Here is an 18,007-nt window from a genome sequence, read left to right as displayed (position 1 = left end):
GTCCTGCTATATTTAGTTCATTTCCGGGCTTCGCAATTTTTATCTTTCTAAAGCCTAGGGGGTGCACACTCCCACTTCGAGCGATCCTTGACTAAGGTCCCACTAAGATAGAAGACGAAAGACATGCAATCATACAAAATTTTCAAATTTTTGAATGGTGGTGTGTGTCACAGATAGCTTCTAGGGCATATTTCAAACATTTGTTTTGGCAAAAAAGTAAGAGTCTTCCTAGATAGTGCAGACAAAAACACACTCTTTTATCCTAACATCTTATCAACTCAACTGATTACTCATCTTATGCAAGACATCCTTTCCACACTTTAAAAGATGACATCGTCCTCAATGTTGCCCTGAGGAGCGGTGGAGAAGGAGTTGGGTCAAAGAATTAATTAACAAGGAGCACCTTTCCACACTTTAAAAGTGTCTACTGGGCTTGGACTAATCTTTTTAATTTTAACACCCAAAAAGATCTTTCATTAACTCAAAGAATAAGAATGTTATACCAATCATTGAACAACCATCCTTCTTTCAAATGGGAATAGAAGATATACCTTTCGTAGCAATTCTTCATTTAAGCATTGACCGCCCCTTTTCCTAGAGAAAATATTGCATAGAAGATTTGTTGATGAAAGATGGAAAGTAAGAATTGTACCTCGTTTGATCATCTAGCTCCTTGGTTCAATCTCATCCTTATTGAGTTTGGGGTACCTCCCAAGAGTGCCACGTTTAACGTCCTTGGCTGGACGAAACGTGGTAGGATCTAGACTAAAAAGCATAAAATACTAAAGCATAATAAAAACAGATAAAAACTAAAACAGTGTACTCAAACAGATTCTTAGAGTTTGATTCATTGTTACTCCATTATCCAAATTTCTCATGGAGGCAAGGTCTATTCAGATGTCAGTCATAGCCCTGAGCTGGGTCCTCTTCTTGCCAGTTCTTCTTGCAGAAATGCAATTTGCATGCTCAAATCCTGAATAAGTTCATAGTGTCTTGCGTCCCTTTGCTCCAAGAGGTCTTCATGTTCCATGTGCAACTCATACTGAAATCTTTGCATTGTTTCCCAATTGGTGACCTTTGTGAAGCGTGCTGGAGCTGCAGGTGATAAGTGTGGCAGAATAGGAGTCTGGTTTTCTGAAGGTGGGGCATCATTGGAGATTGAGATATTTAGAGATAGGGTTGGCGAAGAATGATGTTGATTGTCCGAAGGGGTATGGGTTTGTTCTCTTGGTGTGTTTGGTTTGGTAGATTCTGAGAATGGAAAGGGAGGTGACGGATCGACTCTCTTCTTTGGTTTCTTGGGTAATCCTTTCTTAGTTGCCCTTGTTCCCGTCCTCATCCGCAAATTTCGACCAATTTTTAGCTCAGATAAATCCGTCATAGACAACGGAGTCATGGCTGCGCTTCTCAGAACTTTATTGGTTTCTTCCATCTTTGCCTGATATCCTAAACCAAGGCACAGTTGAGTGACTAGAGGTCCTACGAACAAAGTAGCAACTTTCTTAGATTGTTGTGCCTTCAACCATCTTTTGCACACCACCCCCATGTTCACGGGTGTATTTGTGTCCATGCTCCAAAGTGCAAACAAATCAGTCTTGTAGACTTTTGCGAAGTTTCCTGTGCGTCCTTCCCAAGATTGAGCAATTATTCGTCTGATAATTCGAATGTCATCTCTTCTGAGCTGAGATTGTAGTACCCTCGATCCACTCCATTCGACTCCTGGTTTAGCGATCCTTTTCCAATAATTCCTTGGAGTCTCGGAGTCACCAAAATCAATTGGAAGTTCTTTGTACCACATGCTCTCTTGGTCCTCCTTTGTATAGAATCCAAGCAAAATTCCTAGAGTGTTGACCAAGATGTGATGAGGTTCATTGAAGAGATTGAATTTGATTGTTGGGCTTTTCAGGTCGCTAGTTTTTCCTGTAACTTCCAAAGTGGCCACAAATTCAAAGACGGTAGGTATATAGGTCGAGTGGCGCCATCCAAAAATTTTACTCCAGAAGGGTTGATGGGTGAGACATGCTAGCGAGTTTCGACATTGAAAGGGATTCAATGTTGCTAAGTCAATGAATTTCCAACTGGCTATCGGAAGGTAGACCGCATATTCAAAACGTCTCTGCTGCTCCTCCGTTAAGAATATTCTATTTTCTATAGTTCTTTCATTCCTCTCTTCCTTGGGTTCTGTTAGCTCAGTTTCTACCATCGGGGCTTTTCCTTTTCTAGCCCTCATTTCTTCTTGATTAGCCGTGGATGAGTGTGAAGACATTGCCTAGATACCATCAACGAGATTTGAACAATATGCGGACTTATATTTTATAAGAAATAACATAGAATTCATCTATTGCATTTACTTCATTCATGCTTCTTTCAAGAAAATGAACATGTCATATATGGGTAGCATCATGTAAGATTCAAAAATGGTCAATATAAAATCAATTTCTTATTCTTCCCTTAGCTAGGTAGGAATTGAAAAATGAGAAAGCAATGAACATTTTGAAATTGACAAAGCAATAGGTGGGGATCATCATTCTCAAAGCCTAGAAGGCAAGAATTTTCCACATTTCATCATTCATACTCCCCATTTCATTTTGAATTCCAAAAATATACTCAAATCACCTAGCGTTTGCAATCTAAATATCAAGAAACTCTCAAATCATGCAATGTTCATCATCTAATAGCAAATATAGGTTCCAAGCAAGTCCTAGAATCTATTTCTAAACCATTTCAATCATGAGAAATCATCATGTCACAACATTCATACAAATATGCCTTCTAAAGAAAATAGATCTCAAAATTTGTAAAGGAAGATAGATGGAAGGAATATTACCTTTTGAAGAGCTTAGGAAGGAGATTCAAGAGATTTGCACCCAAAATTACTTTGGAGAAGCTTAGTCTTACCTTGGAAGAAGTTCTTAGCTCTTGGGTGAGGTGAAATGAGAAATGGGCAAGGGTTAAAACATATTTGCGCCTTATTTACGCAGGTTTTCTGGTGCCCGTCTACGCCACTCACACGCGTGTGAGTGGGCGTGGCTTGCTTCTGGAAGAATTCCACGCCGGCTCACACGCGTGTGAGCGAGCGTGGCGGCTTTTTGGAGAATTTCCACGCCTACTCACACGCGTGTGAGTGGCGTGGACCGTGTTTGCCTGCCTTCTTCAACTTTTTGCTCATCCCTTTTTGAGTCCGGTTATCATCTTTGGCGAGTAAAAACATTCGTTGAGGATCATCATGGTATCGAGAATCTGCTTGGTTAGCAAAAGAAAACTATACGAAAGACAACATTTACTAAAAGGAAAACAAACAAGAGACAGTAAAATAAAATCTAAACCCTATGGATAACGTTGGGAATGCCTCCCAAGTGCGCCTTTGTTTATAGTCTTTGGCTAGACTTGGACTACGCTATCCAACTAAACACACAGACTTGGGGACTTTACCAAGCGTCCCATGTACTTTTGCTTCAAGAAATGTCTCAAGGTGTAGGACATTCTTGAATTCCCACGCAAATAAAGGAAGAATAAAGTTTATACTTGGAAGGTTTATGGCTTCAAACTCTCCCCTTGATTTCTCAAAGGTGGCGTGATCTTCCCCTATTTTTTTATTCTCTCTTCCACCCTTGATGGTTTCATTAATTTGATCATAAGGTTGAGACCATATCCCTTCATTGGAGGTCATATCACCCCCCTTGATTCCCTCAAGCAGATCAAACGTGAAGATTCTCTCCTTATCCATCATCTCTTTCTCGCACTCTCTATTCTCATTTCCCCACTCTAATTGCCTAAAAGAATCACCCTTTTCTTTTTCAGAATATAACGAAGTAATGTCCCCTTCACCTTTCAACTCATCTCGTCCCGAACCATAGGATTCATTTTCTAAGAATTTAAAACTATTGTATTCATCTTCAAACAGACTAGAATCCCTATGGTTCCCAACCAATAGATCACGATTTACTATAGAGTCATCCTCAAAAAAATTAAAGCAATCATAGTCGCAAGTAATAGAAATATCAATGCGTAGGGAGTCGTCTTTAAAAGGAGCATGAGTATCTTTATCAAGACTTTCGCACTCATTGATAAAATTGCCAACAAAGTCTATGGAATCATCCTTCCGGAAATAAAAACATTCAGTATCACAAGAATAAAAATCATTGTTGCATTGTAAAAGGGAGTCATCCACTCGAGTGTCAAAAGTAAATTTATTAAAAGAACATGGATCTTCGAAGGAAGTAATGCAAGAAGGTTTAGGAATGTTACCATGTGTAGGCTCTTTATCTTCCCACACTACTTCGATGTTCTCATCATCGCTCTCCATCTCGACCTCCTTTGGATTTTCCAATTCGAAAATTGGAACCTCTTCTAGCACCGGAGCGTAACAATCTGCCATCCCTTCACTACCGACTTCTTTTCCAGCGTTTTGTGCCTCAATCCTTGGATTGGCTTCCGAAATTGGGAGATTCTCTACAAGTGGGTAGTCTATCCGTGATGAACTTGTCCTCATGAACTCCTCCATCATGGCTAGCATTTTCGTTTCGATCTCCTCCAATGGAAGTCCTTCTTCCGGGAGAGTAGCGAGATAATCCTTTAATTCGCTCCGGATTTCGGCTTTCAAGTTAGCCGTATCCTCCTTAGCCATTCTTGTGAACACTTCTATTTTGTCTTTAAGAATTTCGATTTCGTTCTTGGCCGTTGGAAGGTAATGGGTAGGATTATCTACTTTAATATTTTGCGATGGAGATGGGTAATGGTTGTTTGGGTGGAAATTATGGAACGAAAATGGCTCGGGAGTATAGCTTGGGTCGATTGTTCTCATCATTAGTGCAAGCTTATTCTCTATGTTTTGGAATATTTCTTTAGAGCTTTCCGAATCATTTTGATAAGTGGAGTATTGTGGGGGAAAATTGTTTTGATTCGGTGGGATAGTGTGTGTGTATGGTGGTGGGTGATGGTTATGTATATAAGATGGATAAGAAGTTGGGTGCGGTAAGTAGTGATATGGAAATGGATAAGGGTTTTGAGGTGGATAGTGGTCTGTTGGTGGAATGTAAGTATGGGTGGAATGGGGATAATTTGGATATGGTTGGGGTGGAATATAGTTCAAAGGATTTCCCTCATGGTGTGGGCAACCATGGGGATACATTGGAGCATACATTGGCAAGCTTACAAATGATTTTTAACAAAAATTTCCTGCACAAGGCTTAGCCAACAACTCATATATGCAACTAGAAATAGTTGCAAGTGAGCACAAGATATTCAAGATAGTAAAGCTCACTTTTCAAAGCAGATATCAAAAATAGGAAAATAAAACAAACAAAAAGAAAGCAATTCAAGAACTCTTAAAAATTAACTCCAAAAACGTCAACGCAATTCAAAACCATTTGCCATCCCCAGCAACGGCGCCAATTTGATGCTGTGTATTTGGTGAGTGTGAAGGTGAAGTGGTAAAACGAAAAGTTAGACTCCCCGAGTGTCGTGTCTCTCGAGGATGGCGAATGGGAATCAAATTAGTGTTGACCTTAATGTCGTTAAAAGGTAAGGGTTACAAGTATTACAAAAGATTGGTTTGATAAGTAAGTTTGGGGGTTGTAGATAGGAAATTACACTAAGGATGCAAAAGGGAAATAAAGGGGTGTGCACCAAAGTCGAACACATTGATTGATCTTCGTAGGGGATTTGGAAAACGAGTTTCGTGATCGAGTAAGGGAGTCAAGGTATTAGTACCGAGTGGCGTCACACTCAGACTCTCAATCCTCATTCGGTTGAGGCATTTCATCTAACACTTAGTCTACCACTCCTCTCGGGTCTTGTCCTTTCGGACTAAGAGCGGAGATATGGGTGAGTGGGACTCGTGAGAGGCCGCTATCGCGCACACTCTCACTTCCCTGCAGATTACTAACTATTACGGCCAAAATAGAAGTAAAGCTTGAACAACTTCAACCATACAAACATCAATCCTACTCCTTCTTCTTTCAAAACCATAGAATAATTCTACACAACAATCAAGAGTTCAACAAAGGCTCACACACCCAAAATACTCTACTCAATCATGGAAATCATTCAAAGCAATAAAATAGAGATTACTTTCAATCAATAAATCTAATCTAACAATTCAATGAAAAGAGTATGTTACCCAAGGAGTGTTGAGTCTACATCTTCAATCCATCTTCAATCCTAAGATCTATATTAATCTAATGGAAATTGAGTGTGTTTTTCCTCCCAAAGGGGAAGGAATAGTAAGAAAATTCAGATCTAAAAGTTGGGAGAGTCCTCCTCCCAAAATGAGAGAGAAGGGTTTAAATAGCTGCTCAAAAATCGAATTTCCGCTGTTGCCCTACCGGTCTGCTTCCAAGCCTATCACACGCATGTGGCCTTGCGTGGGAGCTCTCTGGATTAACTCCACACCTGCTCACACGCGTGTGATGGCGCGTGGCAGCCTGCTGCTTGATGAATTCATTGTTTGTTACTTCTTTTGGCCCAAAACTTGGTTGTATCCTTCGGAAATGATTCGAAGTATTTTTCTTGAGCTGAATTTGCCAAATAGAAGTTAATTAGAGGTTTTACCCATGAAAGTGATCATAATTGGGTGCTGAGGCATTAAAATATTATCTAAACATGACCCGAATTTTGACTGTTTTTGGCACTTATCATTGGGCCTTACAGACCTTCTTATGGGAGAAAAGGATGAAGGTACCATGATTGCTTTCACTGTTGGTGAGTTCTTTGCCATGAATATGAGGTTGGGAGGTGATGATGCGCCACATTTAGAAGTTTCTGATAACACTGATGAGGATGAAGAGAATGAGGAGGACGATGCAGCACAGGAGCAAGGCCCTACTTCTATGGATTGGGAAACGACTTAGACTTTCCATAGGCAGCTCCATAATGAGCAGATGACTTACTGGCATGAGCAGCGCACATGGCAGGAAGGCCAGTTTACATCCATATCTGCGAGGCAAGACGTCCACACTGAAGAGCTTAATCGCATGAGAAGAGCAGTGGAGGAAAATGATAGAAGAATTGCAGAGCTTGAGGCTAGATTTGATAGCCAGTTCCACCCTCCCTCTTTCGGCGATTTGACACTTGATTCTGAAGTTCGAGTGACACTGGTTACATTGGTTGTTTGTCCCACCTGAACACTAGGTTCCCTATGCGTGGGGTTCCGACCTTTATTTCTTTTACTTTATTTTGCTTTACTTTTTTATTGCTTTATGTTATTTACATTCCAACTGCTTTACTTTTATGCACTTTAAATATCCGCATTTCTATTTTGAATAATTCTGCTTATTTTACATTTTATTTTAATTATCTATGTTTATGTTTTACTACTTTTATATTTCTATCAGCTTACAATAATTGAATAGTACTCCGAAAACCCTTTTGTATGTTATGTCTCCATTTCTTATAGAGCATCTATAACGGGAGCAGGCCTATGATGGAAGCTAAAGTGTGGAAAGAGGGATGCATACTTGGTTTATCCTCTTATCCCTTTTCTAATTTAAGCCCCATTTTGATCTCTAAAGTGTGGAAATATTTGTTTATATAGCTTCGTGTATATGTTAGAGCTTACCATGTTACATAGGATCATTGGATGCATACCCTATATCCCAGAGTAAATTCCAAAGTGTGGAAAGGGATCTTTTATTTGTTTAATCTTTAGAATCCCTGTTTGTTCCTTTACCCTATACCGTATGGAAACATTGAGGACGATGTTTATTTTAAAGTGTGGAAAGGATGCACTTTGTGCTTGATATGCTTATATGCTTAGAATAAGAAGTTGAAGCTCTTGGGAATGATAAGCGGGTGCATTTGCAGTTTGAAAAAGAGAGTTATTATTTGTGTTATCTAGAGAGAATTTTGACTAGATGCCCAAAAATTTTTACTCTTGAAATATCTTTGAGGAAGTTACTTTTCGCACCCATGAGAGTGTTTAGAGCCAAATAAGTTTATATTCTTGCCTGCTTGCATGATGTTCACCTCTTATTTACGTAGGACCTTAGTCAAGGCTCTCTCGAAGTGGAAGTGTACACTTTCTAATTTGAGAAAGATAAAACTAGCGAGGCCCGGAATTGAACTAACCTTGGTAGGGCATGGGGAAAAAGGTGAGCCTGTTGGTAAGCTTAAAAAGAAAAAAATCCCTTGATCATAAAGAGAAAAAGGCATGAGGGGTTGACATAGAGAGAAGTCGAAAAGGCAAAAGGCCAATCACCAAGTTCAAAAATTGAGGAAAGCCAATTCGTTGGGTTGTGCTCAACCATAGTCTTCGGTAAGCAAAAAGCTTTATCTGGAGTAGGTTGTTCACATAAAAAGATCCCAAGAATTGAGAAAACAAGAGATGAGGTGAGCCGCTCCGCTAGGATTCGGGTACCCATTGCACTGTCTTCGAAAAAGCATGGAGCTCCATGTGAAGTCGGGTGGCTCGATTACGTTCTAGGAAGTGAGAAGAAAAGAGGGACCGCGCTAAGCCAAAAGCGGTGAGTGGTCCATGCCCCTACCCTCATTTATATTTACGTTGGGCTTTGGCGTATAAGGTTGGAAAAGTTGATTAGCTAGTGCACATCGTTCCCACTAGCGGGATCGGCTAGAAGCCCTATTTAAATAGAAGGTGAACAAAACTTCTGAAATGCATGCTTGCCTATGGTGCGAGGAGTGTGATCCTTTACTTTACTTGTCTATCTACGGAAGGTTTTTATTTCCCGAAAATATTTCTTGAGTTGATGACATCTGACCAAAATCCTTTGTAGATAACACAAATGATTTCTCTCGTTTCAACAGTCTTAGTCACTCATCATTTTGACTTGCCAAAAGCTTTGTTTTACATGAGAAGATATCTCGGAGACTTATATGCTTAGATAGAAAATTGTCTTGCTTGAGGGCAAGTAAGAAGCAAAGTGTCGAAAATTTGATAAGCCTCCGAGATACCCTTAAATCAAGCACATATTAGGGTGTTTTGTCACGTCTATAGCATCCTTACATGATAAATTGTGCTCATAAATGCCTGAAATTCACTAACCAACACACGAAAGCTACTTTTAGCCTAAAGGAGGTGAAACAGGAGCCCCGGGAGCAAATAGGAGCAAAAGTTGAGCTTAAAGAACAAACCAGGCAAGATCGGAGCCCCAGAGAACCCAACAGGATGGCCACACGCGTGTGAGCGTGCGTGGAAATAATCCAGTAGCCTCCCACGCACACTCACACGCGTGTGAGCAAGCGTGGAGACTACATTGCGCGAATTTTGATTAGGTTTGCTTTTTCAGAGACTATTTAAACCCATTTGATAGATTTTCATAGGAGGTTCCCAGAAAATTAGTTTTCCTTTCCTTAGTTTTTCCTTTAGAGAACTTTCTCCATTTTCTTAGTTTTTCATTTCTTAGTTTAGATAAATCTTCATTGTAGAAGATTACAAAGCTTGGATTGAAGGATTACTTCACTCTAGCTGATCTCTATTTCATTTATATTATATTTTGTTATCTTGTTCTTGGATTAAATTAGCTTTTGTCTTGAATTTCATATCATGAGTGGCTAGTTTGATCTAGGGATTTGGATTGTGTGATTGTATGATGCTAGTGTGATGATCTTATCTCTATTTTGGATCTAAATGCTTAAATTGTTGGATTATCTATTCTTGTCTATTGATTGTTGTTTTGATGAGATCTTGTTTGGATTTGGCCAATCTAGATGAGAGATTGAGCTCTTGACTCTTTCATGTCTTTGATTAGAGTTAGGATTTGAAGCTTGACACAATCATAGTTCCTATGGACTTCTTAAGAATAGTATGATAGTGTGTAGCTTAAGTGTTTGATAAAATTCCTCTTAGAGCTTTGGATGCTTGAAGGCACTCCTTAGTCAAAGAAGCCTTAGTACACAAAGGTGGAAAAGGACTAAGACAACACACTCTTGAATAGCCAACATCCTAGCATTATCTATCCATTACCTTAGTCAAACCAAGATGCAACATACATGAACACTATCCAATCCCTACCCCTTTTACTTATTTACAAACTCTTTTACTTTACTACTTTCTTGCACTCAAACCCAACCTTTTGAACTCCTTTCACTCACGATCCACCATCCACCACACTCGGATCCCATGCATGACTCAATCAAGTAAACTCTCGAATCTTTGACACACCTCCACGTCCCTCCTTCAAGACCGATACTCGGGGAGTTACTGACTTTCCGTTTTAACATAAATATCTTTTGACAAATCAACCCCTACACAATACTGCATTCTTCAAATGGTCTGACTTAAGCACCGTGAGATGGGTATGTAACACTTGTATAAGGGAAGTTAACCAGCCAATCCAAAGAACACAACGCTCTGTCGAGCCCAGCACCTTTGAATGTTTCACCTTCTCGTCCCCTTCTCCATGTAAACTTCTGACCATTGAAGCCCAGATCCACCAAGGCCTCATCGATCATCTAATTCTTGAAATCATCGTTTCTATAGTTTCCCAAACTATCAGGGTTGGAAATTTCATCAGCGTTGGAAATTTCATCAGCGTTGGTGACAACAATAATGTCGCCCGCAATTAGCCAGGGGTTATTAACAATAGTATTTTCACGGTTAAGAGAGCTCCAGAGTCTGCGCCTTAAATGGAGAGATGGGCTCCCATAGACCACCATTAGGTTGCAATTTTTCCCATCAACATCTTTGATTTGCAGGTGCATGTACTAGGGGTTGGAACTAATAATATCAACATGAAGGTCCTCCTTCCACATGGCCCAAATACCTCCACTATAACCTAGGGCTTCCACTCTAGCCCATTTAGCAAAGTTGAGCTTCATGCAAACATTCGTAACATGACTCCAAGAAGTCTTAGTCTCCAGTAAGCAGAAGATGTCCGGCTTGTGAGTGTCGATAAGCCATTTAAAAGTAAAATTTTAAATGGACACATCACCAATAAGACATTTTAAATTTGCACAATACTAGGAAGACTTTGTGAAACCAACTTGACCAAAATCTATTGGCAAAATTAAATTAGAAATTATCCAAATATGAGAATCAAATTATACCCCGTCATTATATCGTGGACCATGGTCCAAAAACGACATCGCTTCTTTAAGTAAAGAAAGGGGTTCCGTCACATCTTAACGGAGCACCGTAAATGAAACTACAATTTACCTCAAATGATACCACATCACATTTTTTTTATATTATCAAATGAAACTATAGCTATATCGAAATGAAACTGTAGTTGTGTTGAAAGGAAACTACAGTGTATATGAAATAAAACTAAATAACAATTTCACATATTTGAGTGTATATTGTCCAATGAAACTGTAGTTATATCGAAATGATACTGTAGTTGTGTTGTAATAAAACTATAATGTATACATGGTTGCAAAAATTGCGCCTAGGCGCCAATTAATCGGCAATCGGTGTCTAGGCGCTTGGTGGCACCCGGCCGTGTCGAGGAAGGCCGAAAATTGGACTTCCTCGACACGGCCGGGCGCCTAGGCCGCCTAGCTCGCCTAGACGTTTTTTTTCCTTAAATCTTAAATATTTAAACTATTAATGTTATAATGTATTAAATAATACTCTAATGGTCTAATAAGTAATAACTTAATAAAATAATAAGTACTACGTAATAACTAAACTAAACTAATAAGTAATACACTAATAATTAATAAATAATACTCCGTAACTAATAACGTAATAACTATTAAAGTGTAAATACTTACAATATTAAACACTTTACAATTAGTCAATTATTAACACTTAGAATATTTTTTAATTTTTTTTTAAATATTCAAAATAAAAAATAAAAATAAAAATAAAAATAAAAAAACTAGGCGCCCCTCAGGCGCTTAGATATTTTTTCAACCTAGAATGTATATAAAATGAAATTGAATAATAGTTTCACATAGTTGAGTGTATAATGTTGAATGAAACTGTGGTTATATCGAAATGAAACTGTAGTTGTGTTGAAAGGAAATTGTAGTTATGCTGAAAGGAAACTGAATAACGATTTCACATATTTGAGTGCATATTGTCCAATGAAACTATAGTTATATCGAAATAATATTATAGTTATGTTGTAACGAACCTATAGTGTATATAAAATGAAACTGAATAACAGTTTCACATATTTGAGTGTATAATGTCGAATGAAATAGTTATATCGAAAAGAAATTGTAGTGTTAAAATGAAACTGCAGTGTATATAAAATGAAACTGAATATGTTATACACACAAAGTTACTTTTTGTGAACGACGTAAAACGGGTGTCGTTTCTTTTCATATAAAGAAACAACACCGTTTTGATGCCTGGGTTACAATGCTTGTGGACCGCAGTCCACAATAAAATTTGCGATATTCTACCAACACAGCCATTCTACTAGAACATTTTAGCATTATTATTATTATTATTATGTTGTTTTTTTTATTATTATTATTATTATTAGTTTTACACGTGTATTGCGTGACTGACCTGATATCCAATGTTTGTATTTAAATAAGTAATTGCAAATATATCAATGCAAGATTACATATTGTTAGGAACATCATGTAATAGGTTTTGATGATACCAACTGTTAAGTAGAAATCCCCGAGTCTCGACGCATAGGCAAAACGCTGTAAGTTCGACAAGTAAACCAAGAGCGAAAATACAACCGAGTAACTTTGAGCTCAACTCGGAAAATATTTAAGCTTGAGGTAAATTTGTTTGAACATCTTAGAAGTCTCGTGTATTGTAATCATATAGACAGATCAGAAGAAGGCATGGGACAACACTGGAGGAATAAGGGTCTGCGAGACATCAACTAAGTCTCGAGACATAAGCAGAGTTCGAGAGGTAGGACCTCTCGATACAGTTATCCAGTTCGAGATATAAACAGAGTTCGAGAGATAGACCTCTCGATATTTGAGTTCGAGACATCAAGCGATCAAGATATCAACCTTGGTCTCGATACACTAACAATTCTCCAACAAAGCTGAATGACGGTCATACTTAAAGTTTGGAGAAGAAGAATATCATGGAGATGGAATAATGAAGAGGTGCCGAACGTGAAGATTTCAAAATGGGCGGAAATGGATGACACGTCAGATTTCCACCACAAACGGTCAAAAGGTGCACCAATGCTGAAGTGGTCTGATTCCCTACAATCAAGGAATAATGGGAATATAAAAAGAGTAACTTTTACCAAAAGACAAAATTGGAGCATGGACTCAAGAAAAGTGAACTATGGAATATTCACTACAAGACAAAGAGGTTCAAGTTACAAGATCACCACTCCATGAAAAATGCTGAAAATACGCAAGACCCATGATCAGCATGGGAGACAAATTTCAAACGGAATAATTTTCCCTCCAACGAAATTATTCCTCTACTCTCATATATAAGGACGTAAAGACACAAAAAGGGAAAAGAGAGAAAAAGGAGTTAAAAAGAAAAGAGGTTCGAAATTCTTAAGAAGTGTCTGTCTAAAACGTTCAAGTGAAAGTGCTCAACTTGGAATATCATCCTGATATTCAAAACAGCGAGAAAACACATCTTAGTGTTTCAAGAGAGTTACAAAGCTTAAACTGTTATACATCCAGAAGGTGACCGAAGCTGCTCTACATCGAAGTTGATTCAACGATAGCTTGTGGTCAGATTGGAGCCTGTTACATTCAACTGTGACAACCAAAAACACCTTGCTTTGGATTAAGCAAGAGAGGTGGAGTAACCTGGCAGCTGTCCGAGTGAAAGAAACCTGAGGCTTGACGCGGGCTTGGTGATCAAAGGTCAAGTGCTCGAGAGGTGGAGTAGCTGGAAGCGGGGAGAAAGACCTTGGAGAGGTAGAGTAACCTGGGAGCTGTCTTGTGAAGATCCTGAGGCTTGACGCGGGCTTGGTGATCAAAGGTCAAGTGCTCGAGAGGTGGAGTAACAAGAAGCGGGGCGAAAAACCTGAGGCTTGAGGCGGGCTTCGTGATCAAAGCTCAAGCGCTCGATATTGTACTAAAAAGGGAAGTTTTTAGTGCAATCCTTCCAGGGAGTTTCTGGAAGAAGAGTGGACGTAGGCGGGTTGGCCGAACCACTTAAAAATCTCTCTTGCATTTACTTACTGTTTTTATCTCTCGCTAACCTCTCGATTGCACTGCATATAAACGCACTTCTCGAACTAACTCAAACTCGTGCTAACTAAAAGGGGATAACATTTCCGCTGCGCATAAAACTTTGTCTTCACCTCGTGAGGTATCGAACCTAAACATCCTAAGTTCAATACACACGAGAGGTTGAAAAGATTTGCAAAATCTTATACAAGTCTATTCACCCCCCCCCCCTCTAGACTTGTACCCCATCCCCTTGGGACCAACACATATATAGGAGAAATTCATTATAGTTGGCATTAAAATTAAGATTAATATTTGATGCACCGCCAATATATAGATACTATACACCAACGGTGAAGGAGAAGATGCCACATCATTAAAAAAAATGTAATATTGACCGGGTCCTTTCTTGCAAAATATTTATTACTTTATAAATTATTATGTATTTTGTTAGGAAACTATTTATTTCTAATATAATTAACAAAATATATCTAATTTTCTAAACATATTTATTACTTATTATCTATCTAATTTTCAAAACATATTTATTACTCCACACAACAATATACAATAATGTAAAAAAAATATCAAATTTGCAAATTACAAAACAAATTGTAATAGTAAAAAATACATAAGATGATGAAACATAAAACAAGCCACATTTTTTATGCCTTAACTGTTCTCATTAAAATGAGTTCTTTTCATTTGTTTCAATTAGTAATTGTTGTCCATCTGCAATTAAATTCTACAATAAGACGCAAAAACTCATAAATTAAGTTACAAACTCAACTTAACCTTTTTCACTTTACAAATTACAATAATAATAAAAAAACAAATAACAAAACAAACAACAAAAAAAAAATCCCCCAAAACCCAAAACAAAACAAAAGCTTATTGTAGAATTTCAATAATAAAAAAATAGATAAAAAAAATAACTTACTGTATTAATGGAATATTGATGAAGATTTTTACAATGAAAGAAGATTGACATATTGGGCTCTTAGGATATAGAAAGTTTGAGTTTTGATGAATATATATTATTCGATCATTGGTTATGAGTATGGAGTAGTCTTAAATCTAAAGGTCATTTTTCACACCCATTAGAGGTGCCTACAATTCAGTAAGGAGACTAGTCACTATGTCCGAAGGTGCTCTTGGTACACCCAAAAAAAATTATTATAAAATGTTGTAATTGTTTCTAATAGTGATTAAAGTTGTAATTAAATTTAAAAGTTTAGGGGTTAAATAGATTTAGGGGTTTAGATAGATATAACAAATTAGATAGTTTTTGTTAATTTAAAATAAAGAATTTATATATATATATATATATATATATATATATAATAACAGAAGTGACTAAAAGAGTTTTTCCGCCTAAATTGAAGGGCATTTTAGTAATAATAAAATTAATATAATTAAATTAAATTAATTCTTATTTTGTTAATAATATAATTAATATATTAATATAATATAATTAAAATAATGACAAATGTGAAAAACAGTGGATGCATGCATATTAGGCAAATAAAAAGGCAAATAAAACTATTGATTTAATTACAAAAGGTAAATTGCATACAAAATAAGAATAATTAAAATAATGATAGAATGCATGCATATTAGGCAAATAAAAGTATTGATCTAATTACAAAAGGTAAATTGCATACAAAATAAGACAAATTGCATGCTAATGTAAAGGCAAATTGCATACAATAAAACACAAAATTGCATGCTAACGTACATTTTGCTAATTATTGATACATATGTCTTCCAATCAATTAGCCTATCTTTAAAGTTTTTCAAATAAATTTCTTGTCTAATAAATTCACGTACCACTATATAATCATCCAACCAATTTCACATCTTTCACACCATCTTACCACTTTAGCCCCATACAAAAAAATAAAAAATCTACATATAATGGCCCCTATTTTTGTTTTACTAAATAATAAGATAAGCGCCTACAGTATTGCGTGGGCAATAAAAGTACGATAATTGATTCGTCTTTACGAAGTCAAGAACAACCGAGGAGCAACCTTAGAATCTGTGCTGGAAGATGTGGGGTATATGTTCTTTGTTTATTAAGATTTTTTGTTTATATTGTTTATATTTGTTTATTTAAATTTGTTTATGTTATTTATTTATATTTTTTTAATTTTTTTTTTGTTTCATGGCTAACCACTGTTGTTTCATGGTATTGTTTACTTAAATCTGTTTATATTATACTGCGTGGACAATAAAAGTACGATTGATTCGTCTTTATGAAGTCAAGAACGACCGAGGAGCAACCTTAGAATCTGTGCTGGAAGATGTGGAGGTATATGTTCTTTGTTTATTAAGGTTTTTTGTTTATATTGTTTATATTTGTTTATTTAAATTTGTTTATGTTGTTTATTTATATTTGTTTAATTTGTTTTTTGTTTCATGACTAACCACTATTGTTTCATATATGGTATTGTTTACTTAAATTTGTTTATATATTGTTTACTTAAATTTGTTTATATATTGTTTACTTAAATTTATCATTAAAAAATAATTTTACTTATATTTTTAACGGATTTCATCAATTAGTATTATTAGTAAATTCACTACATACACATATTTTTATTTTTTATAATGATATATGATAGATGTTGTGTATTGCATTCAATTCCTACAGTATTATATTTTATATTTTCACTTATTTAATTTGTTTATTTAAATTTAAAAAGTTCTTTTGTTTATATTTTAACCAACAAAAAATTAAACACAGTCCCCTAACCATTTCTAACTACTGTTGTTTTATTAATTATTGTTATTATTATTATTATTATTATTATTATTATTATTATTATTATTATTATTTGGCGCTAATCACATCTACTTTTTGTTTAAATTGATGTTAAAAAAATTAATTAAACAAATGTACGAGTCTTAAATAGGCGATCAAAATTTGTCAATAAATTTATTTGAAAATAAAGTGTTTGCCTCATATACAGGGTTTTTTTTCATTATATTGTAACCCAAAAAAAAAAAAGACGGTGTAATCTTTTAAAATTTAGTTTATTTATGTTTTTTTTTATTTTGTATATCATTGATACATTAATACAGAGTATTATGCGTTATTTGGATTAAAAAATAGGTAATTGACGTTAAACAATTAATTAAACAAATGTGGCAATGCAATCAAAATTTGTCAATAAACTCATTTGAACATAAAAAGATGGTGTAATCTTTTAAAATTTGATTTATTTTTTTATTTTTATTTTTATTTTTATTTTGTGTATCATTGATACATTTGTTGGTCCCGGTGGTAGAGGTGTGAGTCTAGAGGGGGGGGTTGAATAGACTCACAAGAGTTTTAAAAACTTTTTCGAAATCAAAGATAATAACGCAGCGGATAAGGTTATAGCAAATTTTAAGTTTACTTTGCACAGAGAATTTTTCTTATGCAAAGGTTAGGTTTGAGAGTAGGGATGGCAATGGGTCGGATGTGGATCGGGGAGGGCTACATCCATCACCCGACCCACATTTCATTTTCTCCACCCACCCCCACCCCCACCCCCACCCCCAACCCGCATTGGGTAGACTTTTTAAAAATCCACCCCCACCCCCACCGAGTGCGGGTGCCCACTACGGGTACCCACCATTTATCAACTTATTATTTTTTTTCAAAAATAATATCAAAATTACTTACACATAATTAAACAACAAAATTCATTAGTTATACTAAAACATAAAATAATAGAAATATTATAATATAATAACTAAATTGTTAATTTTTTAAAAATAAATTTAGTAGTTTAGATATAAAAATAATAAAAAGTTACCCAAAGTTATTGAAACTTTTATAATTAACTATATACTAGTACTACTTATTTTACTATTATTTATACTATATATATATATGTATGCACACATGATGGGTCGGGTGGGGTGATAGGCGGGTTTTGTATATAAAACCCGAATCCAACCCGACCCACCGCGGGTTTACATTTTTAAGATC

The sequence above is a fragment of the Ipomoea triloba genome, chromosome 12 (assembly GCF_003576645.1).
Source record: "Ipomoea triloba cultivar NCNSP0323 chromosome 12, ASM357664v1".
NCBI lineage: Eukaryota > Viridiplantae > Streptophyta > Magnoliopsida > Solanales > Convolvulaceae > Ipomoea > Ipomoea triloba.
Note: the sequence above shows the minus strand (reverse complement) of the source record.